Source organism: Phyllobates terribilis, unplaced genomic scaffold (genome assembly GCF_046119375.1).
Source record: "Phyllobates terribilis strain yellow unplaced genomic scaffold, ASM4611937v1 Scaffold_4__5_contigs__length_816908805, whole genome shotgun sequence".
In the NCBI taxonomy this organism is placed as follows: domain Eukaryota; kingdom Metazoa; phylum Chordata; class Amphibia; order Anura; family Dendrobatidae; genus Phyllobates; species Phyllobates terribilis.
This window is the reverse complement of record NW_027362764.1, coordinates 675,354,441-675,380,767: the sequence shown is the minus strand read 5'-3', so window position 1 is coordinate 675,380,767 and position 26,327 is coordinate 675,354,441. Positions and strand designations below refer to the sequence as shown.

Sequence of the window (26,327 nt, the reverse complement as noted above, 5' to 3'; positions counted from 1 at the left end):
GGACTGGCTGGCTCACCATTGTAAAATAATACTCTTCCTGTATTATTTTTTTCTACTGAGGACTTCTCAAAGTATCAATATCACGATATTCTTATAAAAAAATGTATCTATTTATTCTTGGATTGTCCATTAAAAAGAATCAGATTGCAGCAGGTACATACAATAATTAGTTATAAAGTAAATGTCCATTTGTCCATAATTAGCCTAATTGTTGAGATTCACCCATCTTTCCTTGGATCCTGGCTGGTAAATCATGTCTTTGTCCAGCATGTGTCCAGGCCTACATGTCATCTGCTTCTCAGCATGAAGATTCTGTGTCTTGTGGGGTGGGCAGAGCAAGAGAGCCCCCCCTTTCTGTACCATGGGCTTTTATAGCCAGTCGTATGGACACCTGTTCTACATATGGTAGTGAACCAAAAATACACACACAAATAGCGCATGTCAACTAGACACGATGGCTGAGGCATAGAACTCAGAAAAATGATTATGGATTAACATTCCAAATGAATTTCCATAATTAACCATTTAACAGAGACCGCCTGGGAATACCAGGTGCTGTAGGCTTTTGCTTTTTCCTTCCTTCCACCAGCAGGGGGCACTCTCTTCTATGACTTTTTTCCATTCCCTTTCACAAGTGCTCACATTCATTCTCTTTTCTTTTTTTCATTTGCTTTCTCTCTTGCGCTATTTCATCTCTGCAAAATACCAGCATCCTTCTGATCACCGTGGGCCTCCAGCATTGTTGCTTCTTTACTTTTAATACTAGGCTCCTTTTCACCAGGACCAGCGTCTCCCGCGTGGCTGGAGGCAACCACCGGTAACTCCAAGCAGAAGACCTTTGCAGGCAACACGACCCTCCCCCCTGAAGAGCAGCTCAAAGTCACTGGCAACCATCTCACCCTCTTCCTTCATTCACCCCTGGACGTCTCGCTCCGCCCCCAAGTTACGGGTCCAGCTTGCTCTTTCTGTCACATTACCGCGATGAAGGGTTTAGCCTGCAGGAGACCCTGCGCCGAGACATTTTTGAAGACACCTGATGCGGCGGGTGAATCACTGCTAAACAAACCACACCTGTATCGACGGCACAGCCTTTGCATGGACCCTTCGGAGCCTGCCCCATCACGGCCAGATTGCTCGCCACCAAGCGATCCTGAGAAAGGTTGGCCGGGCGATGGATCGAGCAGCATCTACTGGCCATACCACCTTGGATACGCCTGATCTCGTCTGATCTCGGAATCAAAGCAGGGCTGGGCTCGGACAGTACTTGGATGGGATACCTCCTGGGAACACCAGGTGCTGTAGACCATTTTGATGACGTTTTGCCCTACTGCCCAGCTCGGCTAGCATGGAACGGCGCCTTACCGGGCACCGACCTTAAGTAACTTACATGATGGAAGCCCCAAGGCCTCTGAGACAGTTGGCAGCTTAGTACGCTACCCCGCCGCCCTTCACGCAGGCCTGACACCGAGCTCCTTGCCACGGCTAGGAGTGCTTATTGACTCCGCAGCTCACCGTGTGGAAATGATGGCGTTAAAAGCACCAGGGGCCGTGAAGGGGCCAGGCTTTCAGCAGGTGCCCAGGGAAGGTTTTGGATGCCGGCCGTCTAGCGAGGGCCAGCAGAAGTAACATGTTTCTCTGCAAAGAAGCTTGTGTAAACAAGCCAGACGGCTGACAAAGAGCTAACCTCAGTGCAAGGAAGGCAAGGAAGGTGCGGAAGGAATTGGGGAAGGGGGGGGGTGATTCCTGCTAGGGCCCTGAAATCATAAAAAAGGCAGGAGAGTCTGACGCATGGTGACGGAGAGGTTGTAGGGGCAGATAGGGGGTGTTGTCACGTGCCAGCACGTGTGTATGCTGGCTTGTGTGTGAGAGTGCGCTTCCTAGGTGTGGCGCGCTGCAGACAGACAAAGGGATTGTTCCCTTTCATTAAAAGTTAATCCCCGGCTGCAGGCTATTAGAAAGCAACTAACCGCGCTCTACTCACCCTACCCGGGTCTACCGGTGAGTCTCGCCTCTGCTCCCGGCCTGTGGCATTGGCCGTGAAGCTGACGTTCCGTCGACAGCGCTGCAGCCGATCAGTGAGCTCAGCGGCTCTGAGTGGGGCATTGTGTCTACAAGACCTTTTAAGGAAGCCAGCAAAAAAATTGAAGAGAAGGGAAAGCACAAAAGGACCTGGTCTTGCTGAGCACTGGAAAGGGCAGCCGGCAGCCAGACGTCAAAGTAGAAAAGCAGCAAGTGAGAAGCCTGTTTCAGGCTACGGCCACACCACCCTGAACATGCCCGATCTCGTCTGATCTCAGAAGCTAAGCAGGGCTGGGCCTGGTTAGTACTTGGATGGGAGACCACCTGGGAATACCAGGTGCTGTAGGCTTTTGCTTTTTCCTTCCTTCCACCAGCAGGGGGCACTCTCTTCTTTGCCTTTTTTCTATTCCCTTTCACAAGTGCACACATTCATTCTCTTTTCTTTTTTTCATTTGCTTTCTCTCTTGTGCTATTTCATCTCTGCAAAATACCAACATCCTTCTGATCACCGTGGGCCTCCAGCATTGTTGCTTCTTTAATTTTAATACTAGGACCAGCGTCTCCCGCGTGGCTGGAGGCAACTACCGGTAACCCCAATCAGAAGACTTTACAGGCAACACGACCCTCCCCCCTGAAGAGCAGCTCAAAGTCACTGGCAACCATCTCACCCTCTTCCTTCATTCACCCCTGGACGTCTCGCTCCGCCCCCAAGTTACGGGTCCAGCTTGCTCTTTCTGTCACATTACCGCGATGAAGGGTTTAGCCTGCAGGAGACCCTGCGCCGAGACATTTTTGAAGACACCTGATGCGGCGGGTGAATCACTGCTAAACAAACCACACCTGTAGGGACGGCACAGCCTTTGCATGGACCCTTCGGAGCCCGCCCCGTCACGGCCAGATTGCTCGCCACCAAGCGATCCTGAGAAAGGCTGGCCGGGCGATGGATCGAGCAGCGTCTACTGGCCATACCACCTTGTATACGCCCGATCTCGTCTGATCTCGGAAGCAAAGCAGGGCTGGGCTCAGACAGTACTTGGATGGGAGACCTCCTGGGAACACCGGGTGCTGTAGACCATTTTGATGACGTTTTGCCCTCATGCCCAGCTCGGCTAGCATGGAACGGCGCCTTGCCGGACACCGACCTTAAGTAACTTAGATCAGGGTTCCCCAACTCCAGTCCTCAAGGCCCACCAACAGGTCATGTTTTCAGGATTTCCTTAGTATTGCACAGGTGATGCAATTATCACCTGTGTAATACTAAGGAAATCCTGAAAACATGACCTGTTGGTGGGCCTTGAGGACTGGAGTTGGGGAACCCTGACTTAGATGATGGAAGCCCCAAGGCCTCTGAGCCAGTTGGCAGCTAAGTACGCTACCCCGTCGCCTTCACGCAGGCCTGACACCGAGCTCCTTGCCACGGCTAGGAGTGCTAATTGACTCCGCAGCTCGCCGTGTGGAAATGATGGCGTTTAAAGCACCCGGGGCCGTGAAGGGGCCAGGCTTTCAGCAGGTGCCCAGGGAAGGTTTTGGATGCCGGCCGCCTAGCGAGGGCCAGCAGAAGTAACATGTTTCTCTGCAAAGAAGCTTGTGTAACCAAGCCAGACGGCTGACAAAGAGCTAACCTCAGTGCAAGGAAGGTTATCCTTATCCTCTCTTGCTGACAACTTTATCTTCCAAAAGGTAGGGGAGAAAACAAGAGGATCTGCTACTTTGGATCTAATCCTTATAAACAGGGAGGAAATGGTTGAGGAGGTAAAGGTGGCTGGGACCCTAGGAGGCAGCGATCATGCTATTATAGAATTTTGGATAACTAGAGGAGGAAGACATGTGAAGACTCAAACTTCAAGGTTAGATTTTAGAAAGGCAGATTTTAAGAGACTCAGAAAGAGAATAGGAAGGATACAATGGCTGGATGTCCTTAAGGACAAAAATGTCCAGGAAGGATGGGAAATTTTTAAAAATGAGATTCTCAAAGCACAATCGTTAACAATCCCGAAAAGTAAGAAGAATGGGAAGCATTTAAGGAAACCAGGATGGATGAACACAGAACTTAAACACATGCTAAAAAGAAAGAAAGAAATGTTTATTAAATGGAAAGAGGGAGGCATATCTAAAGAAGATTATAATGCAGTCTGCAGATCCTGTAGGGCACGTATCAGGTTAGCTAAAGCTGACAATGAATTAAGGCTTGCAAGAGATGTCAAAAGCAATAAAAAAGGATTTTGGGGGTATGTCAAAAGTAAAAGAAAAGTCAAAGATGCTATAGGATTTTTACAGGATGAAAATGGAGAAATGGTAAGAGAGGATGTTGAGAAGGCCGAACTTTTTAATTCCTATTTTGCATCTGTTTTCTCTCAGAAAGAAAATGTAACATCAACTGATCTTCACTGTCCTTTTAAAGGAATAGAGGAATCCAAGTTATCTGTAAACAGAAAGATTGTGAGGGAATATTTAGCTAACATAAATGAGTTCAAGTCTCCAGGTCCAGATGAATTACACCCCAGAGTACTGAAGGAGATCGTAGAAGAAATTTTAGAACCACTCTCCATAATCTTTGAAAATTCTTGGAGAACAGGAGAAGTCCCAGAAGACTGGAGAAGAGCAAATGTTGTTCCTATCTTCAAAAAGGGGAAGAAGGTGGACCCAGGGAACTATAGGCCGGTGAGTCTGACTTCTATACCAGGAAAGATCTTTGAACAAATTATTAAACAACATGTATGTAAGTACATGGATAAGAATGAAGTGATTAACCAGAGTCAGCATGGGTTTGTAACTAACAAGTCATGTCAGACTAACTTAATTTCCTTCTATGACAGAATCACTGACTGGGTGGATCAGGGAAATGCTGTAGATATAGCATATCTTGACTTCAGCAAAGCATTTGACAAAGTATCTCACACCATCCTTATTGAAAAAATGACCAAGTATGCAATGGACCAGGCAACTGTTAGGTGGATTCATAACTGGCTTAGTGATCGGACTCAAAGGGTGGTTGTAAATGGCTTCACATCCAGCTGGATGAATTTCTCAAGTGGGGTACCACAGGGCTCCGTCCAGGGACCTGTATTGTTCAACATCTTTATCAATGATTTAGATGAAGGAATTGAGGGTAAACTGATTAAATTTGCTGATGACACAAAGCTAAGAGGGATAGCTAATACTAGAGAAGAGAGAGAGAGGATTCAAAAAGACCTAAATAAACTGGAGCAGTGGGCAGCAACCAACAGAATGGTTTTTAACAGGGAAAAATGCAAAGTACTACATCTGGGCAATAAAAATGAAAAAAGCATATACAGAATGGGAGGAATAGAGCTAAGCAACAGTACATGTGAAAAAGACTTAGGTATACTAATAGATCATAGACTGAACATGAGTCAACAGTGTGATGCAGCAGCAAAAAAGGCAAATACAATTCTGGGATGTATTAACAGAAGCATACAGTCTAGATCACGTGAAGTCATTATCGGTCTTTACTCCTCTTTGGTCAGACCTCATCTGGAATACTGTGTACAGTTTTGGGCACCACATTTTAAAAAAGACATAGACAAACTGGAGCAAGTTCAGAGAAGAGCGACCAGAATGGTGACTGGTCTGCAAACCATGTCCTATGAGGAACGGTTGCAGGATTTGGGAATGTTTAGCTTGCAAAAAAGAAGACTGAGAGGAGACTTAATAGCTGTCTACAAATATGTCAAGGGCTGTCACATTGTAGAAGGATCATCTTTATTCTCATTTGCACAAGGAAAGACTAGAAGCAATGGGATGAAACTAAATGGGAGGAGACACAGATTAGATATTAGAAAAAACTTTTTGACAGTTAGGGTGATTAATGAGTGGAACAGGCTGCCACGAGAGGTGGTGAGTTCCCCTTCAATGGACGTCCTCAAACAGAGGCTGGACAGACATCTGTCTGAGATGATCTAGTGAATCCTGCTTTGAGCAGGGGGTTGGACCAGATGACCCAGGAGGTCCCTTCCAACTCTACCATTCTATGATTCTATGATCCTATGAAGGCAAGGAAGGAATTGGGGTGGGGGGGGGTGATTCCTGCTAGGGCCCTGAAATCATAAAACAGGCAGGAGAGTCTGACGCATGGTGACGGAGAGGTTGTAGGGGCAGATAGGGGGTGTTGTCACGTGCGAGCACGTGTGCATGCTGGCTTGTGTGTGAGAGTGCGCTTCCTAGGTGTGGCGCGCTGCAGACAGTCAAAGGGATTGTTCCCTTTCATTAAAAGTTAATCCCCGGCTGCAGGCTATTAGAAAGCAACTAACCGCACTCTACTCACCCTACCCGGGTCTACCGGTGAGTCGCGCCTCTGCTCCCGGCCTGTGGCATTGGCCGTGAAGCTGACGTTCCGTCGACAGCGCTGCAGCCGATCAGTGAGCTCAGCGGCTCTGAGTGGGGCATTGTGTCTACAAGACCTTTTAAGGAAGCCAGCAAAAAAATTGAAGAGAAGGGAAAGCACAAAAGGACCTGGTCTTGCTGAGCACTGGAAAGGGCAGCCGGCAGCCGGCAGCCAGACGTCAAAGTAGAAAAGCAGCAAGTGAGAGGCTTGTCTCTGCCTACGGCCACACCACCCTAAGCACGCCTGATCTCGGAAGCTTAGCAGGGTCGGGCCTGGTTAGTACTTGGATAGGAGACTGCCTGGGAATACCAGGTGCTGTAGGCTTTTGCTTTTTCCTTCCTTCCACCAGCAGGGGGCATTCTCTTCTATGCCTTTTTTCCATTCCCTTTCGCAAGTGCACACATTCATTCTCTTTCTTTTTTTCATTTGCTTTCTTTCTTGCGCTATTTCATCTCTGCAAAATACCAGCATCCTTCTGATCACCGTGGGCCTCCAGTATTGTTGCTTCTTTGCTTTTAATACTAGGACCAGCGTCTCCCGCGTGGTTGGAGGCAACCACCGGTAACCCCAAGCAGAAGACCTTTGCAGGCAACACGACCCTCCCCCCTGAAGAGCAGCTCAAAGTCACTGGCAACCATCTCACCCTCTTCCTTCATTCACCCCTGAACGTCTCGCTCCGCCCCCAAGTTACGGGTCCAGCTTGTTCTTTCTGTCACATTACCGCGATGAAGGGTTTAGCCTGAAGGAGACCCTACGCCGAGCCATTTTTGAAGACACCTGATGCGGCGGGTGAATCACTGCTAAACAAACCACACCTGTAGGGACGGCACAGCCTTTGCATGGACCCTTCGGAGCCCGCCCCGTCACGGCCAGATTGCTCGCCACCAAGCGAACCTGAGAAAGGCTGGCCGGGCGATGGATCAAGCAGCGTCTACTGGCCATACCACCTTGGATACGCTCGATCTCGTCTGATCTCGGAAGCAAAGCAGGGCTGGGCTCGGACAGTACTTGGATGGGAGACCTCCTGGGAACACCGGGTGCTGTAGACTATTTTGATGACGTTTTGCCCTACTGCCCAGCTCGGCTAGCATGGAACGGCGCCTTGCCGGACACCGACCTTAAGTAACTTAGATGATGGAAGCCCCAAGGCCTCTGAGCCAGTTGGCAGCTAAGTACGCTACCCCGCCGCCTTCACGCAGGCTTGACACCGAGCTCCTTGCCACGGCTAGGAGTGCTAATTGACTTCGCAGCTCACCGTGTGGAAATGATGGCGTTAAAAGCACCCGGGGCCGTGAAGGGGCCAGGCATTCAGCAGGTGCCCAGGGAAGGATTTGGATGCAGGCCGCCTAGCGAGGGCCAGCAGAAGTAACATGTATCTCTGCAAAGAAGCTTGTGAAACCAAGCCAGACGGCTGACAAAGAGCTAACCTCAGGGCAAGGAAGGAATTGGGGAGGGGGGGGTGATTCCTGATATGGCCCTAAAATCATAAAACAGGCAGGAGAGTCTGATGCATGGTGACGGAGAGGTTGTAGGGGCAGATAGGGGGTGTTGTCATGTGCGAGCACGTGTGCATGCTGGCTTGTGTGTGAGAGTGCGCTTCCTAGGTGTGGCGCGCTGCAGACAGTCAAAGGGATTGTTCCCTTTCATTAAAAGTTAATCCCCGGCTGCAGCCTATTAGAAAGCAACTAACCGAGCTCTACTCACCCTACCCGGGTCTACCGGTGAGTCTCGCCTCTGCTCCCGGCCTGTGGCCTTGGCCGTGAAGCTGACGTTCCGTCGACAGCGCTGCAGCCGATCAGTGAGCTCAGCGGCTCTGAGTGGGGCGTTGTGTCTACAAGACCTTTTAAGGAAGCCAGCAAGAAAATTGAAGAGAAGGGAAAGCACAAAAGGACCTGGTCTTGCTGAGCACTGGAAAGGGCAGCCGGCAGCCAGACGTCAAAGTAGAAAAGCAGCAAGTGAGAGGCTTGTCTGTGCCTACGGCCAAACCACCCTGAACACGCGCGCTCTTGTCTGATCTTGGAAGCTAAGCAGGGTTGAGCCTGGTTAGTACTTGGATGGGAGACCACCTGGGAATACCAGGTGCTGTAGGCTTTTGCTTTTTCCTTCCTTCCACCAGCAGGGGGCACTCTCTTCTATGCCTTTGTTCCATTCCCTTTCACAAGTGCACACATTCATTCTCTTTTCTTTTTTTCATTTGCTTTCTCTCTTGCACTATTTCATCTCTGCAAAATACCAGCATCCTTCTGATCACCGTGGGCCTCCAGCATTGTTGTTTATTTACTTTTAATACTAGGCTCCTTTTCACCAGGACCAGCGTCTCCCGGGTGGCTGGAGGCAACCACCGGTAACCCCAAGCAGAAGACCTTTGCAGGCAACACGACCCTCCCCCCTGAAGAGCAGCTCAAAGTCACTGGCAACCATCTCACCCTCTTCCTTCATTCACCCCTGGACATCTCGCTCCGCCCCCAAGTTACGGGTCCAGCTTGCTCTTTCTGTCACATTACCGCGATGAAAGGTTTAGCCTGCAGGAGACCCTGCGCCGAGACATTTTTGAAGACACCTGATGCGGCGGGTGAATCACTGCTAAACAAACCACACATGTAGGGACGGCACAGCCTTTGCATGGACCCTTTGGAGCCCGCCCCGTCACGGCCAGATTGCTCGCCACCAAGCGATCCTGAGAAAGGCTGGCCGGGCGATGGAACGAGCAGCGTCTACTGGCCATACCACCTTGGATACGCCCGATCTCGTCTGATCTCGGAAGCAAAGCAGGGCTGGGTTCAGACAGTACTTGGATGGGGGACCTCTTGGGAACACCGGGTGCTGTAGACAATTTTGATGACGTTTTGCCCTACTGCCCAGCTCGGCTAGCATGGAACGGCGCCTTGCCGGACACCGACCTTAAGTAACTTAGATGATGGAAGCCCCAAGGCCTCTGAGCCAGTTGGCAGCTAAGTACGCTACCCCGCCGCCTTCACGCACGCCTGACACCGAGCTCCTTGCCACGGCTAGGAGTGCTTATTGACTCCGCAGCTCGCCGTGTGGAAATGATGGCGTTAAAAGCACTCGGGGCCGTGAAGCGGCCAGGCTTTCAGCAGGTGAACAGGGAAGGTTTTGGATGGCGGTCGCCTAGCGAGGGCCTTCAGAAGTAATATGTTTCTCTGCAAAGAAGCTTGTGTAACCAAGCCAGACGGCTCACAAAGAGCTAACCTCAGTGGAAGGAAGGCAAGGAAGGTGCGGAAGGAATTGGGGAGGGGGGGGTGATTCCTGCTAGGGCCCTGAAATCATAAAACAGGCAAGAGAGTCTGACGCATGGTGACGGAGAGGTTGTAGGGGCAGATAGGGGGTGTTGTCACGTGCGAGCACGTGTGCATGCTGGCTTGTTGTGTGAGAGTGCGCTTCCTATGTGTGGCGCGCTGCAGACAGTCAAAGGGATTGTTCCCTTTCATTAAAAGTTAATCCCCGGCTGCAGGCTATAAGAAACCAACTAACCGCGCTCTACTCACCCTACCCGGGTCTACCGGTGAGTCTCGCCTCTGCCTCCGGCCTGTGGCATTGGCTGTGAAGCTGATATTCCGTCGACAGCGCTGCAGCCGATCAGTGAGCTCAGCGGCTCTGAGTGGGGCGTTGTGTCTACAAGACCTTTTAAGGAAGCCAGCAAAAAAATTGAAGAGAAGGTAAAGCACAAAAGGACCTGGTCTTGCTGAGCACTGGAAAGGGCAGCCGGCAGCCAGACTTCAAAGCAGAAAAGCAGCAAGTGAGAGGCTTGTGTCTGCCTACGGCTACACCACCCTGACCACATCTGATCTCAGAAGCTAAGCAGGGTCAGGCCTGGTTAGTACTTGGATGGGAAACCACCTGGGAATACCAGGTGCTTTAGGCTTTTGCTTTTTCATTCCTTCCACCAGCAGGGGGCTCTCTCTTCTATGCCTTTTTTCCATTCCCTTTCACAAGTGCACACATTCATTCTCTTTTCTTTTTTTCATTTGCTTTCTCTCTTGCGCTATTTCATCTCTGCAAAATATCAGCATACTTCTGATCACCGTGGGCCTCCAGCATTGTTGCTTATTTACTTTTAATACTAGGCTCCTTTTCACCAGGACCAGCGTCTCCCGCGTGGCTGGAGGCAACCACCGGTAACCCCAAGCAGAAGACCTTTGCAGGCAACACGACCCTCCCCCCTGAAGAGCAGCTAAAAGTCACTGGCAACCATCTCACCCTCTTCCTTCATTCACCCCTGGACGTCTCGCTCCGCCCCCAAGTTACGGGTCCAGCTTGCTCTTTCTGTCACATTACCGCGATGAAGGGTTTAGCCTGCAGGAGACCCTGCGCCGAGACATTTTTGAAGACACCTCATGCGGCAGGTGAATCACTGCTAAACAAACCACACCTGTAGGGATGGCACAGCCTTTGCATGGACCCTTTGGAGCCTGCCCCGTCACGGCCAGATTGCTCGCCACCAAGCGTGTTACAACTCTCCTGTTAGGTTTTTTTAGTTTGCTGGTCACATGACCATTTTGCCTATTTAATCCGGCTCCGCCCTCCTGGCTTTGCTGGACTTCATTTGTATTTACTACTGTTGAGCTAGCTTGTTGCTCTGTTGCCGTTCTCTGTTAGTTTTGCTAGGTCTTCTGACCCCTATGCCTTTTTGTTGTGTGTTTGTCTTTGACTGCTACTATTTCTGCTAGGAGGTGTCCAACTTTTCCCAGTCCCTAGATCTTGTAGGGATCCCTCCCTCACATCTATAGGTCTGCGTTCAGACTAGCCGAGGACTTTAGCGGGTCTGATCGCAGGATCAGGTTCCCCGTTACATCGTAGGGATCTAGTTTAGTTCTATTGTAGGGATAGATCTCCTTTCTTTCCTTAGTCTCTGTAGCAGATCATAACAGTAATTCCAGCCATAAAAAAAAAAAAAAAATTTCTCTAAGGAAAGACCTCCAGTTTTCCATCATGGTCTCGGTGCAAGATTTGGCTCAACGCTTGCAGGGACTCTTTCTGGAGGTGACCAAGCTCCAACAACACGTGAGTAGCTGTTCTGGAGCGCATTTTGTGGAACCTAAGGTACGTCTGCCTGATCTATTTTTTGGCGAACATCAAGATTTTTTTTCTTTTAAAAATGCTTGTCTATTATATTTTCGTTTGAGACCCGGATCCTCTGGTGATGAATCACAGCGCATAGGGATCATAATGTCACTTTTGCGCAAAGATCCTCAGGGATGGGCCTTCTCTCTCCAACCTAGTGATCCGTGCTTTAGATCAGTGGATAGTTTTTTTTCTGCTTTGGGTTTGTTGTACGATGATCCTGATCGTGTCTCATCTGCTGAGTCTGAATTAAGACGTTTGAGGCAGGGATCAGGTAATGTGGAAAAATATTGTTCTCACTTCCGTCGGTGGTCTGCCCAGGTGGGGTGGAACGATTCTGCTTTGAAAAGCTTGTTTCTTGCAGGGCTATGTGAAAGGGTAAAGGATTTACTGATTGCTTATCCCACACCTGGAAACTTGCAGGAGGCAATGCAATTAGCTATACGGGTGGACAGGAGACTGCGTGAAAGGGTTAATGAGAGCAAATCCTCTGCTATGTCAGCTTCGAGTCCTGAGAGGTTCTGTGCTGACAATGGAGAGCCGATGGAAATTGGGGCGATGGCACCCCGCTCTCAGGAAAAAGATCGCCGACTTTCTGAAGGCTTGTGTTTCTATTGCGGAAATTCTGGTCATTTTATTAAGAGCTGTGTGCTTCGTAAGAAGAAAGAAAAAAAAATGGTCAGTCATGCTCGTATTGCCTGTTTAAATTCTAAGGGAGTATTCCTATCTGCCACTACTGCTGCTCAGGATGAATTAATTGAATTTCGGGTATTTGTGGATTGTGGATCTACTCTGAATGTGATTGATGGGGGATTCTTGTAAAAACTTAGATTAGAAACTAAAACTTTGTCATCCCCTATTGCTGTGGTTTCTGTCGATGGCTCTCCCTTGAAGAGTGTTACTCACAAGGTCTGTGAATTTCCCCTCACTATTAATGGTATTCATCAAGAGAATTTGGATTTGGTGGTATTGGATAATTTGCCTTCTCCAGTAATATTGGGGTTACCCTGGTTAAAATTGCACAATCCTGTACTGGATTGGTCTACCAATGAAATTAAGTCCTGGAGCCCTAAGTGTTATGACAAGTGTTGTAACGGGCGCATTGCTGCTGTGGATAGAGGGGAATTGCCTGTACCTATTCAGGATTTTTGGAGAGTTTTTTCTGAGGAGGAGTCGCAGGTTTTGCCTCCCCATAGAGACTATGATTGTACCATTGAATTTGTCCCTGGCGCGACTCTTCCTAAGAGTCGTTTATTTAATCTTACTATTCCTGAAAGAAAGGCTTTGGAAGAATACATACAGACAAGCTTGGCCGCCGGTCACATTAGGCCTTCCAAGTCTCCTGTGGCTGTTGGATTTTTTTTTGTAAAAAAAAAAGATGGCGGTTTACGTCCTTGTCTGGACTTTCGTGAGATTAATAAAATTTACTGTAAGCAATCCTTACCCACTGCCATTGATTCCTGATTTATTTAACCAGTTAGTGGGGGCCAAGTGGTTCTCTAAAATTGATCTCCGGGGGGCATACAATTTGTTGCGCATGAAGGAGGGTGATGAATGGAACACTGCTTTTAACACTCCTGTGGGTCATTTTGAGAATCTGGTCATGCCTTTTGGTCTCACTAATGCTCCAGCATTTTTTCAGAATCTTATTAATGATATCCTTAGACCTTTAATCGGCAAAAATGTGGTTGTGTATTTGGATGACATTTTGATTTATTCGCCGGATCTGGAGTCTCATTGGCGGAGCGTACGTGAGGTATTACAGTTATTAATGGACAATTCGCTTTTTGCTAAGCTGGAGAAATGTGAGTTCGCTGTACAGAGAATTAGTTTTTTGGGCTTCATTATCTCCAGTGAAGGTTTTGAGATGGACCCGGTTAAAGTTCAAGCTGTGCAGGAATGGCCTAGGCCTATTGGTTTGAAATCGATACAGAGGTTTTTGAGTTTCGCCAATTATTACAGAAAATTCATAAAAAATTTTTCTATTATTGTCAAACCGCTGACCGATCTCACCAGGAAAGGTGCTAATGCGGTTCAGTGGACTTCTGAGGCCATTGAAGCTTTTGTGTTTCTAAAGGAGAGGTTCACCTCTGCTCCCATCCTTATGCAGCCTGATGTGACTAAGCCGTTTTTGGTTGAGGTTGATGCTTCTTCGGTGGGGGTTGCTGCAGTGTTGTCTCAGGAAAACAAGGATGGAGTACATCCCTGTGCCTTTTTTTCAAAAAAATTTTCCGAGACTGAACTTAATTACGATATTGATAATCGGGAATTGCTGGCGATTAAACTCGCATTTGAACACTGGCGTCATCTCTTGGAAAGTGCTGAATTTCCCATTCAGGTTTTCACTGATCATAAAAATCTGATCTATCTTGATGCTGCCAAGCGCTTGAATGCCCATCAGGCTAGGTGGGCACTTTTTTTCTCGCGGTTTAATTTTTCCGTTACTTACATCCCGGGTACCAAGAATGTTAAAGCGGATGCTTTGTCTCGCAGCTTTTCTCCCATGGTCGGTGTTGAGGAGGAAGAGGAGACCATTTTACAAGAAGATGTTGTGATTGCTGCTTTGGACTCCGTTTTGGAGGATGAGATTCTTAAAGCACAGGAGAATGCCCCATCTAACACTTCCCATGGGAGGTTGTTTGTGCCTAGGACCTTTAGGAGAGATTTGTTTGTTAAGTGTCATGAGTCTCGGTTGGCAGGTCATCCAGGAATTTCTGAGACCAAGAGACTTGTGGGTTGCAGTTTTTGGTGACCTGGATGGCAGAAGGAAGTCATTAAGTGGGTGCGCCAATGTACTGTGTGTGCAAGATCCAAGTCTTTGCATGCTCCTGCTGCGGGGTTGCTTTGCCCTCTGGAGGTTCCTAGTGCACCTTGGACACATCTGGCTATGGACTTTATTACTGACCTTCCTCCCTCTGAAGGTTTCACGGTCATCTGGGTGGTCGTGGACCGTTTTAGCAAGATGTGTCACTTGGTTCCCTTCATCAAACTGCCTTGCGCTAAGACACTCGCTAAGGCCTTTGTCAAGGAGATTGTCAGACTACATGGTGTTCCTACTGACATTATTTCTGATAGGGGACCTCAGTTCGTGGCTCGTTTTTGGCGTGCCTTTTGTGACAGGTTGGGAGTTCATTTGTCGTTTTCATCCGGATATCATCCTGAGTCTAATGGCCAGACAGAAAGGAAGAACCAGGATGTTGAGCAGTTCTTGCATTATTTTGTGGCAGACAATCAAGAGGGGTGGTCTGAGTTTCTGCCACTTGCTGAATTTGCTCTTAACAACCATACATCCTCTTCTGCTGGGTGTTCGCCTTTTTTTTGTTGTTCTGGGAGACTTCCGTCTTTTCGGTCATTTTCTAAATTGGTTTCGGCTGTGCCTGAGGAGGAGAGGTTTTCCGGTGATTTGGAGAGAGTTTGGACGGATGTGCGTGGTAATTAGTGTTGAGCCACCCCCGTAGTGTTCGAGTTCGGTTCGGTTCGTCGAACACCCGTGTGTTCGCCGAACTGTTCGTCGAACTGTTCGTCGAACACCTTCGAACACCGTTAAAACCAATGGCAGGCAAACAAAAACACATAGAAACACATAGAAAACACCTTCAAAGGTGTCCAAAAGCTGACAAACTGCTCAGAAGACACAACTAACACATGGAAAAGTGACAAGTACATATAGTCATGCGAAAAGAAAAGAGGTGGAGGAGTAAAAGGAGGGGGAGACACAGATATAGGCATGTCATGCCCTTCTAAAATCCAAAAAGTGAGAAGCCGAGACGGCCAGTCCGCTCCTGCCCGTGCCACCTCCGTGTCGCCGGGTTTGTGCCAGAGCCGCGGTGAACCCTGACGGCCAGCCCCCCTCTCCCAATACTGGTGCCTGTCCGCTGGTGGGTCGAGAGAGCCCCCCTGTGGTGGAGGCAGCTCTAAGCTTTTTAATTTAAATTGTCCCTCTAATTTGAATGAATACACTTTAAATCCATTTACAAGGATCTATTGGAGGGCAAGTCTCATGCCAGCAGCCGCGTAATTCCAGCTCCAGTAGCGTCCACTAAAGCTGCTGCAGTTAAAAAGCTTTTATAAGGATCGAGCTCGGCTGTCCACCGCAAGGCATCCTAGTGCCAGTCCCAGCCCCTATGCCTTGGGGTGCCTCCTGATTCTCTTCACTAAGTATCCCGTGGTCCCGAAGCATTTCCTTTGAAAAAATTAAGTGTCCAAACTACAGGTGGTGTAGCTTGCTTAACAGCTGGGATAATCCGCTGACTAGCAGACACTGCTACTAGGCACAAAGTATTTCCTGGGCTAGATGCAGTTAAAAATTTGTAAGTAGATACTCTCGTTGGATGCTGAGAAAGCATTCCATAGAGTCTCCTGGCACGCCATATATGATTCTCTTAAAAAGCTTGGGGTAGGGGTCTAGGGGACCCTTTTATAGCCAAAATCACGGCCCTGTATCACAATACGTCACCTAGGCTGAAGATAAATGGAACTGTAGCACCGAGGGCTCGGTTGCTACAGACGTATTGCACCTCACCCAGAGGTGTGATATCTCACTCTCAGATAAGGATGGAGTGTGGATCAGGACCCGACACCTGCATGCATTACACCACATTGCCGTGGGGCAGGGCGACCAATATGCCCCTGAGATGGGCACGACAGTCCCTGTCCCTGGCTGGAGTAGGGGGAGGGAACACTGAGGAAGGGGAACCCTGCAGTGCAGGAGCAGGGAGGAAGCAGTTCCTGGGTGCATTGAGAAGGGAGTATAAAAGGTGGGCACCATCTTAGCTCAGTGCAGAGAAGTCTGAGCAGAAGTGGCAGGGAGCAGGGGCTCTGCATGAGCTCTGCTCCGGAGGCGGGCCTAGTAACAGAGGCCCAGGCCTGCAAGAGGGAGAAGGAAGGAAGAGGAGCGGAGAAGGCTCCAGGAACGAGGAATGAAGGGATCCCAGGGGTGCGGACGGGCGAGTCGCCACCGCACGCCCGAATCCACCTGCGTGGAGGGGTCAGGCCAAAGGGGGAGACCGGTCCCCGAACTAGTGGAGGCAGGAAATGACCCTCAGCTAGAAACCGGAGGCTCTGACATTTTATGTGGCGCATCCCCTTGCTCCACCCGCTAGGAAGGCACCACATAGGGTCAGGGAAACTGGCGCCAAGTTTACCAAGAGGAGGCCCGAGGCAGCCGGACAGAAGTGTTGGTAAGAAAGGCCAGACAAAGGACACACAAAGGGGGTCCTGTGAAGCGCTCCAAAGTTATCTGAGAGTTGTCTGAGCCCCTCACCTGGTGAGCACAGTACGACGTGGGCAGCCGTTACCTGCAGACGTGGTCTGGATAATAAGAACTGTGAGTAAAGGCCCTGAACTGCATCACTGACTCCGTGTCGTTACTGCTGCTGCCCTGCACCATCACCCCCATCCTCCGCATACACTGCCCTGAGGCTATACTCCTCCCGTGGGGAGTTATGCTACGCTCTGCTGCACCCACAACACCAGCCTTAGCGGTCTGCCCTGTAGCGGCGGTTCACTCTGACCGCAATCCACGGGTGGCGTAGTCGGACATTTAAACATCAAAACCACATAAATAGTTCCGCCACTGGTTTGACCGCCCTGAGCCACGGAACCGGATCGCCGCCACGAAGACTACAACCACCAGCATCCACCAAAAAGGGTCCGGCTCCGGGTGTCCCAATGCCCAGGGGGTGCGTCAGAACATTTTCATCACCTTTCACAATCACCAATGGGACAAGGCAGGGATGTCCTCTGTCCCCTCTCTTATACATCCTAGTGACGGAGCACCTGCTCTCATCAATTCGCCATAACCCCAATATTAGGTGGATTGAGGTGGGAGGCACCGAGTACAAGTGCTCTCTATTTGCTGATGATGTCCTAGTATATATCACTCAATCACATATATCCATCCCTGCTGTTATGGCTGAAATAGATCACTTTGTTACATGGTAAAATTTTAAAATCAATGCAGCGAAGTCTGAGGCCCTCGATGTCTCCCTCCCTAAATCCATATAGGATTCCATCCAGTCCAACTTTCCCTTTGCCTGGCCCTCACAGGGTATCAAATACTTAGGAATTCCTATTCATAGAGACCTCTCCCATCTATGTTATCTTAATTTGGGGCCCTTTATTGAACAATTCCATACAGACCACGGTTGGCAAGTTAGAACTGTAAGATTCACTACGTGAACCACTGGTGTTTTGTGGAAAAGCACATGTACACCGCGTTTCAAATTATTATGCAAAAAGTGTTTAGGAGTGATAAGGGAAGAATTTGTTTGTTTGTCAGTTAAACTCATTGATGGTGATGTGTGTCAGGGCTCTTTATATCACTGTAAGCAATTGCAGACACCTGTGCTAATTAGTTTGGCAGGTGTGTCCAATGAAAGGCAAGACTACTTAAGAAGGCTCTCTCACATTATTAAGCAGCCTACATTTTCTGCCAAAATGGGAAAGAAAAAGGATGTGTCGGCTGCTGAGAAGCAACAAATTGTGGAGTGTTTAGGTCAAGGCATGACTACAATCAACATTGTGCGATGATCAGGATGAAGTGTCTTGGCAATCAAGAAGTATGTAGCTGATTCACAGTACACACGTGTGCGTGCTGATAAGGGCAAATTGAGGACTCTTTCCTACAGGCAATTACGTCAGGTTGAAAGAGCAGCGGCAAAAAAGCCTTGTCATAGCAGCAGACAAGTTTTTGAAGCTGCTTGTGCCTCCAACGTCCCCCGAACAACAAGATGCAGGGTCCTTCAGAGGTTTGCAGCTGTGCATACGCCATCCTGTCGACCTCCTCTATCCACTTCACACAAGCAGAAACGGCTCCAGTGGGCCAAACATTACATGAAGACTGATTTCAAAACTGTTTTGTTCACGGATGAGTGCCGTGCAGCGCTCGATGGTCCAGATGAATGGAGTGGAGGATGGCTGGTTGATGGACACCCCACGCAAACACGGCTACAGCGCCAACAAGGAGGAGGTGGAGTAATGTTTTGGGCTGGAATCATGGGGAGAGAGATTGTCGGCCCCTTTAGGATCCCTGAAGGCGCTAAAGATGAACTCCATAATGTATGTGGATTTTCTCAAACAGCACTTCCTGCCATGGTTCAAGAAGAAGAACCGTGTATTTCACAGCAAGATCATTTTTCTGCATGATAATGCACCATCTCATGCTGCACATAAAACATCTGCATCTCTGGCTGATATGGGCATAAAAGGGGACAAACTTATGGTGTGACCCCCATGCTCCCCTGACCTCTACCCCATTCAGAACCTTTGGAGCATCATTAAAAGGAGTGTCTATGATGGCGGGAGGCAGTTCACATCTAAGCAACAGCTCTGGGAGGGTATTCTGTCCTCATGCAAAACAATTGAAGCAGAAACCATCCAAAACCTGACAAATTCAATGGACGAGAGAGTTCAGAAGCTCCTTTCGAACAAGGGGTCCTATGTGAAAATGTAACATCACCTAGAATAAAGTTTTGAGTTGAAAACTGTTTGATTTCAGTTTCTAACAACCTGCTAATGCTTATAATTTCAAAAATGACCATTTTTTTGGTCTTTATTAAAATGAAAAGGTTGATCGAAAAGTTTGGGGGATCTAAGAGTGTGGCAACCCAGTAGTCATGATTACTTCGAATTCTGACAATATGAGGGTCATGCTGCAGGTAGTGCAGCAAGAAGGCACTTATGTGTCTTGCGCATCTCGGAGCCCCAAAATTATTTTCCGGGCTAGATGCAGCTAAAAATTATTTTTAAATTTTAAATCTGGTGAAGCTTATTATAGATGGCCTAATAGGATCAGTGCTGCACACTGCTACAAAGCCCAAATTATTTTCCAGTCAAGATACAGATAAACATGATTAGTAATTTGAAAGCTTAAAACGGTTGGTAGGGTGATTTTAACCAATCATCAAGCTTTTACTCTCCCCAGGATGACACAGGGGTAGAAAAGTCGTTTCGGATCCATGATTTGTTCATCTTTATGAACGTGAGTCTGTCTACATTATCAGTGGAGAGCCGCGTGCGCTTATCTGTCAGCACACCACCAGCAGCGCTGAACACACGTTCAGACAGAACGCTGGCTGCGGGGCATGACAAGATCTCCAAGGCGTAAGTGGCTAGCTCCGGCCATTTATCCAGATTGGAAGCCCAAAAAGAGCAAGGGTCCAGTGACACAGTCGTGGCTTCAATGTTTACTTGGAGATACTCCTGTACCATCGTCTCTAGGCGTTGACTATGTGTCAGACTTCTTGTCTCCTGTGGCCTTGCAAAGGATGGGCTAAAAAAGTGGTGAAATGATTCCGCAAAATTGATGTTACCAGCAGATACTGTGGTTCTGTTACGGTTTGAGTGCTGAACACTTGACGGTCCCACGGTTGGCAAGTTGGAACTGTTAGATTCACTACGTGCACCACTGGTATTTTGTGGAAAAGCACATGTAAGATTCTGCAACAGTCTCTGCTGATACTCCTGCATGCGTGCATCCCTTTCTATGGCAGGAATAATTTCTGCAAATTTACTTTTGTACCGGGGATCTAACAGTGTGGCAACCCAGTAGTCAGGATTATTTCTAATTCTCACAATTCGAGGGTCATGTTGCAGGTAGTGCAGCAAGAAGGCACTCATGTGTGTTGCGCATCCAGGAGCACCAAGTCCCTGTTGTGTTGGTGGCGAGGTAACAATCATGCTTCCTTCCTCTGTCCTCTCCCCCCAACCTCGCACAACAGAAATGTGATCAAGGTCTCCCTCATCTGATGAGTCTTCCATCAGTTCGTCCTCCACTTCTTCCTGGGCTCCTGCACCTTCCTCACTAGTTTGGCTGCTACCATGCGCCCTGGTAAAATCATCTCCCCCACCCTCACATGCCTGCCGACCTGGTGCTGCCGACCGTCTGGACCTTGCAGATGTTAGCCCTTCCGCATACAACTCCTCCTCCTCTACTTCCTCCTCCTCCTCTTGTGCCACCACCTGACTCCGAATTCTGTTTAACATGTGCTCCAGCATGTAAATCACCGGAATAGTCATGCTGATAATGGCATCGTCAGCACTAAACATCTTCGTCGCCATTTCAAAACTGTGCAGAAGGGTGCATAGGTCCCTGATCTGAGACCACTCCTCCAGCGTGATTTGCCCCACCTCTGAATCTCGTTGGCCCAGGCTATACGTCAGAACGTATTGCACCAGGGCTTGTCGGTGCTGCCACAGTCGCTGCAACATGTGCAGAGTTGAATTCCACCGGGTAGGCACATCGCATTTTAGCCGGTGAAGTGGCAGGCCCAACGACTTCTGTAGAGATGTAAGTCGCTGAGCTGTGTGATGCGAACGGCGGAAGTGAGCACACAGCGACCGTGCCCTCTGCAGAAGGCCATCTAGTCTGGGATAGTGGGCTAAAAATTGCTGGACAACCAGGTTCAACACGTGAGCCATACAAGGCACGTGTGTGACATTGCCCCGGCGAAGGGCCGCACCCAGGTTTGCAGCATTGTCGCACACGGCCTTCCCTGGTTTCAGGTCCAGTGGAGACAACCATTCATGAAATTGGTTCTCCAGAGCTGACCACAACTCCTCAGCTGTGTGACTCACATTTCCCAGACATTTCAATGTAAAAACCGCCTGATGACGTTGAGCCCTACTGCCAGCATAGTAAGGAGGTGTGCAGGATCCCTTCTGCGCAGTTAGAAAGCTTGTGGCATGACCAGACAGGCTTTGGGTGTAGGTGGAAGACCGAGAGGAGGTTGAGGAGGCAGAAGCAGTGGAGGAAAAATGACATAAAGAGGATTGACGCACAACTCGTGGGGACGGCAAGACTTGGACAGCAGCCCCTTGTCCTGCTGTCACCATAGTTACCCAGTGCCCAGTCAGCGACATGTAACGCCCCTGTCCATGCCTACTCGTCCAAGTGTCTGTGGTGAAATGCACCCTGTCACACACAGAGTTTCTCAAAGAAGCGGTGATGTTGTGTGCGACATGCTGGTGGAGCGCAGGCACACCTTTCTTTGAGAAGTAGTGCCGACTGGGCATCTGGTACTGGGGCACTGCGACGGACATAAGGTCTCGAAAATCCTCTGTGTCCACCAGGCGGAAAGGCAGCATTTCTGTAGCCAAGAGCTTGCAGATGGTGAAATTCAACCTCTTAGCTTTCTCATGGCTAGGAGGAAATGGTCTTTTACTTGTCCACATCTGAGGGACCGAGGGCTGGCTATTGTGCTTAGACGGGGTTGATAAGGGTGTCCCCGGCAAACTGCCGGTCTGTGAGGAAGATGCAGGCGGACATGTTAGGTTGCCTTGATCCAAAGGTGGTGCTATCGATGTCGGACAGCGCTCAAGACCAGCTGGTGTTACCACCTCCAAAGAAAATGATGACCTGCCAATCACGCTGGCTGTTGCGGGTAAAGAGGTGGCAGGTCTGCGCCCCAAAACAGGTGTGACTGCTGTCCCCCCAGTCACAGAGGATGAAGAGGCCGCGGATGCACAAGATATGGCAGACGGTGGTTGGCCCGGCCGGCTAGACCGCATTGTAGCACACTGAGCTTCCCACTGCAACTTATGCTTCATGTCCATGTGCCGGTTCATGCATGAAGTACTCAAACTATGTATTTTTTGGCCTCTACTTAGCTTTTGCTGACAAATGTTACAGATAACACGAGTTGGGTCATCTTTATCGATCTGAAAAAATGCCCAGGCTATGCAAGGCTTAGCACCCATGCGACCTGAAGAGCCACCACGACTTGTGGTGAGAGGCAGAGTTGTGTTTGAGGATGCAGTTGTTGACGTGCTTCCAGTACTACGTCTCTGTCCAGGAAGGCGCATCCTGACCTCGTCGTCACTAGCATCTTCCTCCACCTCCTCTGCTGACCTCATCTCTTGGCTGACTGTGGGTTGACAGTAAGTGGGATCTCCGTCCTCATCATCATCACCCTGTGCGTTATCACACCCGTCGTCCTCAGAGCCAACCTGTTCCTGCCCTGACAAAAAACTAAAGTTGTCGCTCCAATCAGGTATTTGAGTCTTATCATCGTCTTCCTCATTGTCTCCACCAACAGGAGTTACAGTTTGGGAATGAGGGTCTACATTATGGTCAGAACCTTCTGCGTCTGGTCCTGGATCCGACTCATAAAGATTCTGGGCATCAGTGCAGATCATTTCCTCGTCTGGATTCACAGAAGCGCTGGAGTCGACCTCTGATTCCCAGGCTATAGTATGAGTAAACAGCTCTGCAGACTCAACCATCTGTTCTACCTCATACTCAGACGGGCAGCTGGAGATTTGGGAGCTGTGAGGAAGCAAGTGCGATTTGGGTGACACCTTTGAGGACTGGAGTATTTGTGATGTTGAAGTTGATGTGGAGGAGAGCCCACTTAAAGGAGCACTTGATATCCGTTGAAGCACCTGCTGTTTTTGTGCCTCATCTGGAATTTGTAGCGATTGGCGTGGCCGTAAGAAAGGGATCTTATCACATTGTCCGCTAAAAGAAGTAGACATTTTAGTTTGGCTGGAAGATGGTCTTTCTTCTGCACCTACCCCACGGACACAACCTTTTTTCCCCTTCCCAACACGCCTATTCCCCTTTCCACCAGCAGCAGGCCTTTTTCCACTCATTTTGGTGGTTAACTAATTCACAACTCTGGAGTTGTTTGCACAAAAAAACAATGGATGGTAACCGAGCAGAGCTGAGTGGCCAAACTGTGGTATTAGGCCAAAACTATTGGCTGGGTTAGATGCAGAAAAAAATTATTTTTAATTTGCAACCTGATGGAGGTCAGTATAGATGGACTAATAGACCAAGTCCCACACACCGCTAGAAGCCCAAATATTTTTTCAGAGCTAGATGCAGAAAATTTTTTTATTCAATTTGCAACCTGATGGAGGTCAGTATAGATGGACTAATAGACCAAGTCCCACACACTGCTAGAAGCCCAAATATTTTTTCAGAGCTAGATGCAGAAAAAAATTATTTTTAATTTGCAACCTGATGGAGGTCAGTATAGATGGACTAATAGAACAAGTCCCACACGCTGCTAGAAGCCCAAATATTTTTTCAGAGATAAATGAAGAAAAAAATTATTTTTAATTTGCAACCTGATGGAGGTCAGTATAGATGGACTAATAGACCAAGTCCCACACACTGCTAGAAGCCCAAATATTTTTTCAGAGCTAGATGCAGAAAAAAATTATTTTTAATTTGCAACCTGATGGAGGTCAGTATAGATGGACTAATAGACCAAGTCTCACACACCGCTAGAAGCCCAAATATTTTTTCAGAGCTAGATGCAGAGAAAAATTATATTCAATTTGCAACCTGCTGGAGGTCAGTATAGAAGGACTAATAGAACAAGTCCCACACACTGCTAGAAGCCCAAATATTTTTTCAGAGCTAAATGAAGAAAAAAATTATTTTTAATTTGCAACCTGATGGAGGTCAGTATAGATGGACTAATAGACCAAGTCCCACACACTGCTAGAAGCCCAAATATTTTTTCAGAGCTAGATGCAGAAAAAAATTATATTCAGTTTGCAACCTGATGGAGGTCAGTATAGATGGACTAATAGAATGATGCTATGCCCAAAAGATTTTACTTCACTAGGTGCAGTAAAAAAATTGGTATTCTATACACAGGTGGTATATCTTGCAACACAGATAGGCTACTCCACTGACTAACACACTCTGCAATAGGCCAAAAAGGATTAGCTTTGCTAGATTCAGCCAAATGCTGTGAAAAAAACTTGCACAGCACTGGCACAGACCTGCCTGGCAAAAACTGATAGGAACTGATGTAACCTAGTCCTGAAAAGGACTCCAATTACAATTAGTCTTTACTCCCACAATCTATCTATTTAAGAGCACAGACCTGCCTGATAAAAGTCGTAGGAAATGCTGTAACCTAGTCCTTAAAAGGACTGCAATCACAACTATTCCCTACTCCCAAGCTATCTGTATATTTGTGCGAAAATTGGCTTGAAATTAACAAGGTATAGCGCACACAGCAACAGCGGTGCCGTCTAACACGCAGCTGCAGCAGTGAGAAAATGGTGGCGACGGGGAAAATGGCTTGGTCTTATAGGGCAAGGACATGTGACATACACTGCCAATCACACATGCCCTTGCTTGTGTGAAAAAAAGCACTTCGCTCCGTGTGTGCGCTGCTGATAGGCTGACAGATTGCACCTCCCCACTGCAAATGCGGGAAAGAGAAAAAAAAATGGAGATCTTCATTGTTCCTGCAGAGATCCAACCCCTGCCCCTCCCCCCGCCCCGCTGTACACTCAAACTGCGTATTAACATTAATTTTCATCATTACTGAGAAAAAATCCAGTTATGATTTTGGTGCACGAACAGTTATCGAACATAACCTCGAACAGCCGAATTTTTCTCAAATTGTTCGTGTTCGCCGAACGGCTCGAATACCGCCCAAAACAGCTCGAATTTGAGATTGGCGAACAGTTCGAGTAGAACAACGCTCATCTCTAGTGGTAATCTTCAGGAGGCTAACAAAAAATCTAAGAGGTACTTTGATAGGAAACGGCAAGAGGTTTTGTTTGCGGTTGGTGACATGGTTTGGTTGTCCTCTAAGAATCTGCGATTGAGGATTCCTTCTAAAAAATTGGGTCCCAAGTTCATAGGGCCCTTTAAGGTACTTCAGATAGTTAACCAATCTGCTGTTAGGCTGGAGGTTCCTACGTCCTGGAGGATTAATCCGGTGCTTCATGTTTCTCTGTTGAAAAAAGCTGATGTGTCGGATGGTGACGCCTCTGCCACTGTTCCTCCGGTGGTGGAGTACGGGGAATATGAAATTTCCCGCATCCTAAATTCTAGACGGTATAGAGGGAGTTTGCAGTATCTCGTCGCTTGGAAGGGTTTCGGACCTGAGGATAACTCATGGGTGAGAGCGGATTATGTTTCTGCCCCCAGACTTGTCCGAGCGTTTCACAGGAGGTTTCCTGGTAAGCCTGGGCCTAGGGGATCCGGAGGATCCTCTTAGAAGAGGGGGTACTGTTACAACTCTCCTGTTAGTTTTTTTTTAGTTTGCTGGTCACATGACCATTTTGCCTATTTAATCCGGCTCCGCCCTCCTGACTTTGCTGGACTTCATTTGTATTTACTACTGTTGAGCTAGCTTGTTGCTCTGTTGCCGTTCTCTGTTAGTTTTGCTAGGTCTTCTGACCCCTATGCCTTTTTGTTGTGTGTTTGTCTTTGACTGCTACTATTTCTGCTAGGAGGTGTCCAACTTTTCCCAGTCCCTAGATATTGTAGGGATCCCTCCCTCACATCTATAGGTCTGCGTTCAGACTAGCCGAGGACTTTAGCGGGTCTGATCGCAGGATCAGGTTCCCCGTTACATCGTAGGGATCTAGTTTAGTTCTATTGTAGGGATAGATCTCCTTTCTTTCCTTAGTCTCTGTAGCAGATCATAACAGTAATTCCAGCCATAAAAAAAAAAAAACATTTTCTCTAAGGAAAGACCTCCAGTTTTCCATCATGGTCTCGGTGCAAGATTTGGCTCAACGCTTGCAGGGACTCTCTCTGGAGGTGACCAAGCTCCAACAACACGTGAGTAGCTGTTCTGGAGCGCATTTTGTGGAACCTAAGGTACGTCTGCCTGATCTATTTTTTGGCGAACATCAAGATTTTTTTTCTTTTAAAAATGCTTGTCTATTATATTTTCGTTTGAGACCCGGATCCTCTGGTGATGAATCACAGCGCATAGGGATCATAATGTCACTTTTGCGCAAAGATCCTCAGGGATGGGCCTTTTCTCTCCAACCTAGTGATCCGTGCTTTAGATCAGTGGATAGTTTTTTTTCTGCTTTGGGTTTGTTGTACGATGATCCTGATCGTGTCTCATCTGCTGAGTCTGAATTAAGACGTTTGAGGCAGGGATCAGGTAAT

General features: G+C 48.2%; 2 non-coding genes and 6 pseudogenes across 2 annotated transcripts; all 8 read left to right on the top strand.

The window, feature by feature from the left end:
* Positions 1 to 1,185: 1,185 nt before the first annotated feature.
* Positions 1,186 to 1,305, top strand: LOC141268588 (5S ribosomal RNA; annotated as a pseudogene).
* A 944-nt stretch (positions 1,306 to 2,249) lies between these two features.
* LOC141266392 (5S ribosomal RNA) lies at positions 2,250 to 2,368 on the top strand. Its single transcript, XR_012320430.1, has one exon. It is a non-coding gene; the product is annotated as a 5S ribosomal RNA (ribosomal RNA).
* A 605-nt stretch (positions 2,369 to 2,973) lies between these two features.
* Positions 2,974 to 3,093, top strand: LOC141267464 (5S ribosomal RNA; annotated as a pseudogene).
* A 3,486-nt stretch (positions 3,094 to 6,579) lies between these two features.
* Positions 6,580 to 6,688, top strand: LOC141269685 (5S ribosomal RNA; annotated as a pseudogene).
* A 605-nt stretch (positions 6,689 to 7,293) lies between these two features.
* LOC141267136 (5S ribosomal RNA) lies at positions 7,294 to 7,413 on the top strand. Its single transcript, XR_012321150.1, has one exon. It is a non-coding gene; the product is annotated as a 5S ribosomal RNA (ribosomal RNA).
* Positions 7,414 to 8,336: 923 nt separating this feature from the next.
* LOC141267801 (5S ribosomal RNA) lies at positions 8,337 to 8,455 on the top strand (annotated as a pseudogene).
* A 621-nt stretch (positions 8,456 to 9,076) lies between these two features.
* On the top strand, positions 9,077 to 9,196 carry LOC141268250 (5S ribosomal RNA; annotated as a pseudogene).
* A 942-nt stretch (positions 9,197 to 10,138) lies between these two features.
* Positions 10,139 to 10,247, top strand: LOC141269907 (5S ribosomal RNA; annotated as a pseudogene).
* Positions 10,248 to 26,327: the final 16,080 nt, after the last annotated feature.